The sequence below is a fragment of the Pezoporus wallicus genome, unplaced genomic scaffold, assembly GCF_028554395.1.
Source record: "Pezoporus wallicus isolate ANWC-B61680 ecotype Strahan unplaced genomic scaffold, APGP_CSIRO_Pwel_v1 contig_6564, whole genome shotgun sequence".
Lineage (NCBI taxonomy): Eukaryota > Metazoa > Chordata > Aves > Psittaciformes > Psittacidae > Pezoporus > Pezoporus wallicus.
This window is the reverse complement of record NW_026640748.1, coordinates 283437-287308: the sequence shown is the minus strand read 5'-3', so window position 1 is coordinate 287308 and position 3872 is coordinate 283437.

Below are 3872 nucleotides of genomic sequence, written 5' to 3'. Positions count from 1 at the left end.
CCAGCTGGTAGCTCAGAACCACGCAGCCGCTCTCTCACTCCTCCCCTCCCCGAAACTTTCTCCACCCTGCTCCTGGAGGGATGGGGAGGAGAATCGAAAGAATGTAACTTGCACGTGTTGAGATAAGAACAGTTCAGTAACTAAGGTATAACACAAAACTGCTGCTGCTACCACCAATAATAATAATAATAAGGGAAATAACAAGGGAAGAGAATACAAATCCTCGCCACTTGCCGACTGGTACCCAGCCCAACCTGAGCAGGAATCTAACCCTTCCAGGTAACTGCCCCCAGTTTATATACTGGGCATGACGTGCTGTGGTATGGAATACCCCTTTGGTTAGTTTGGGTCAGGTGTCCTGTCTCTGCTTCCTCCTGGCTTCCCCTTCTCCTTGGCAGAGCATGAGACTCAGAAAGTCCTTGGTGAGTAAACATTACTGAGCAGCAACTAAAAACATTGGTGTCATCAGCACTGTTCCCAGGCTGAAAGTCAAAAGCACAGCACTGCACCAGCTACTAAGAAGGAGAAAAAAATGACTGCTACTGCTGAACCCAGGACAAATTCCTAGAGAATCCTTGCACATAAAGTGTTTTCTCAGGTAGAGGAGGGCCAGGCAGGGAGGAATATGCAGAGTGGTATTCATGGCTTTTTCTTTGCTGGCAAGGTGGTTTAGTTGTAGTAGTTTCTAATTGTTGTGTATTCTTTATACTTTGTCTGACTTTAATAGATTTAGAGATAATACAGATCACAGTTATTTATGTAGCCAAGAAATAAGAGGAGTGTATAGATACATTATTTCCCAAGTGTCTAGTCTTTGAATAATGCTTTTTCATCTGCATGTCATTAGCTTGTTTTTCCAGAAAACCTTTATATATATATGTTTATTGGATATCAATATATGGATATCAATATACGGATATCAATATATGGATGCATTATCAAAGCTATCCATTTAGTGTTTTCAAACTTTTTTTGCTGTTTACTCTGTTTTGACTCTATTAATATTTTCTCCTCACTGCTTCTACCATTGATGAGGCAAGTGGACTAATGATAAGCACCAGCTTAATGTTTCAATAAACCTGGTGTATCCAGCCAAAGGTAGTTTACCACTTTATGAAAAGGAAACTTCATTAATAAATGGGACAAGTTGCTTGTGAACAAACCATTGCTATAAAAAGTACTCAAAGGAAAATAATTAATTTATTTAGTTGAACCCAGGTTATAGATGCATTAATTTGTTTTGAAGTTTTTCAATAAGCAGAGTCCCAAGGGGCTAACCTTCCTTCATGTAAAAGCATTTAAAATACTAATCAAAAGGAAATATGCAAACGCACACATACACATGTGCACTGAAAAGGCATCATGCAGAATTTCTTCTTTAATATTATCTGGACTTCATGGTCTAATTAATACTATGGTGTAGATAAACTGAAGGTAATAGAATGAAATGGCAGTAAGAAATTTCTCCAGAGAGGTGAGGAATGATGTTTTGTTCCCCAGTAGCTGAAGGTGGTAATGGGCAGGCTGCTGGATCAGACATTAATCTTCTCAGCTATATCCATAAATGAAACGTCATGCCTAACAACTGCACTTTAATTGGTATTTCATCTTGGCTTTCCCTGATTAAAATTGTCTGTGCATGTATGTATAAAAATGGGGATAAAAAGATCTACATATTCAGATGGTCAGAGATTATACACTGACACAGAGAGGGCCCAATTTCAAAGGGTAGATAGCAAAAAAGAAATAACTGCAAAAGAGTCAGGGCACCTGTTCATAACAAACATGACAACCTGCCAGAATTTCATCTTGAGATATACTTAAAACCGTGACATAGGTAACCAGAAATTACTGTGCGCAGGGATAGCAAATTAAAATCCAGAAGTCAGTGAGGCCACAGGATATTGGATTTAAGACCATGAAGTGGCTGCCAGTGTTAATGACATTTCACTGCTGGAAAAACAACAATCTATGCAATGCTTGTCTACTTTGAATGTTAAAGCTGGGTGAAAGCCTAAGTCAAATCCATAGGAAAATTCATCATCATAAGCCATTGAGCACCCTTGGTTATAGTCAGTCATGGGGGCCAGGGGCAAGTCTGAATGTATGTGCTATGAAAGAAATGAGACATTACTCTGATGAAACAGAACAGAGACATGTAGTGTATTGTAGCTAAAACCTGGATTTTGGGTCCAGCTCAGCATGGCTCACCTTCTGGTATATTGTTTATGGAAAGTAAGAAAGTGAACACTGCAGGAAGTTGAACTGGATAGAACATGCAGTCTGCTCACTCCCTCCCTGTTGGCTCTGCTTTGCTGTTTACAGGACTGAGTGCTGCTGCTGGGGTTAAAAAAACAGAAACAAGTTACATTGTTGAGCATTGTAAGGATTGCGGGCTTGTTCTGGGTCTGTTTGGAAATAGCATCAGACACATTGGCGCTATTTCTCATAGCAGGAGTTAAATCCCTAAATTTTTGATTCATCAGTTTTAGCTTGGCAGTTAAGCCTGCTTGAATTTTACTTGTGATACCCTGCTTACTAACCAAGCACAGCATTTTTTATTTTCTTACCCTTCAAACAGCTTCATTTCACTAAATCAGCTTTTTTAAAAAAATACATCAATAAACTGGGACAGAAAGATAACATTTTAATGATCTTCACAGGTTCTTTTTCAGGTGTGTTTTTTGGATAACAGTAAGAGACATGACTGACATGTTAAAACGTTTTGTCCTTTGCCTCATCTAGCTTCATCTTTTGCCTTAAAAAGGGCAGCATTTCTCATGAAATATAATCTCCTATCACTTCTGACCAAACTTCCAACCTGTAATGCTGTCTGACAGTAAATACCTAGCTTCATCAAATCATTTATCTTCCCATGTTTCAGCAATAATTTTGAGGGAATCTGAATAAATTACATCTCAAATGTTATAGCTGCTCTCAAACAGCAGAACTAATGAATTGTCATGATGGGGGGAGAAGGAAAGGTGCCTTGTATCCATAATCCGAGACAGCTGACAGGGTGAAGCCTGGTCAGGTTTACTCCCCATTGCTAATTATATGCTGAAGAGTTATAGCCACTTTTAAGTTAATGGCTGGTAAACACCTAGTGACAATTTATAGCAAGAAAGGATTGGCCTGACAGTTTAAAAAGGGGTGGGAAGGATACTCTGCTGACCCACCAGCAGAGACAGTCCAACCCAAATTACTCTAAACTGACGGCTGTATTTATTTCCAAGGCTTTCTAATTCTCTTCCTATTTATAGCTTTTTAATATCCATGGTGTTCTGGTTCCAAAGGCATTCCAGTTACAAAAACTGAGGACACTTCCATTTTACTTTTTTTTTTTTTCTGGTAAAAATATATTGATACTTTAAAGGCAAGTCCATTTGGTCATAAGCAAAAATACAATTACTCTCCTCCTCCATCAGTACTTCTTTTCAGCTAAGTATGTAATGTAATAAAACATGTCAGCGGTGTGATGGTTATACTAAAAATAAAATCACTTGCTCTCCATTTTTATCTGAAGACACTAAATCTAACATGCCAATTGCATCTCTGGAGTAGATTTGAGTGAGTGGTGAACACTAGCTCAGTCAGAATTCTAAATCAATCCTGGTGTTCTGTGAAAAGAGGAGTACCTTGTCAGGTTTGAAAATGTTAGTGGACTAGCTGGCAAGTGTGGCTGGCATTCAGATTCGAAACTTAGATAAAATTAAAAAAAAAAAAAATAAAATGAATATATATAACTTGTCTGGTGAGCCACAGGCCAAGCTTTTCAGAGTACAAATCCATGATAAATAAGCTAAGAAGAATGTGATGAGAAAGGTAGGTAAACAACCCTAAATTTGTGAGTTCAGGTGGGCCTTAAACTC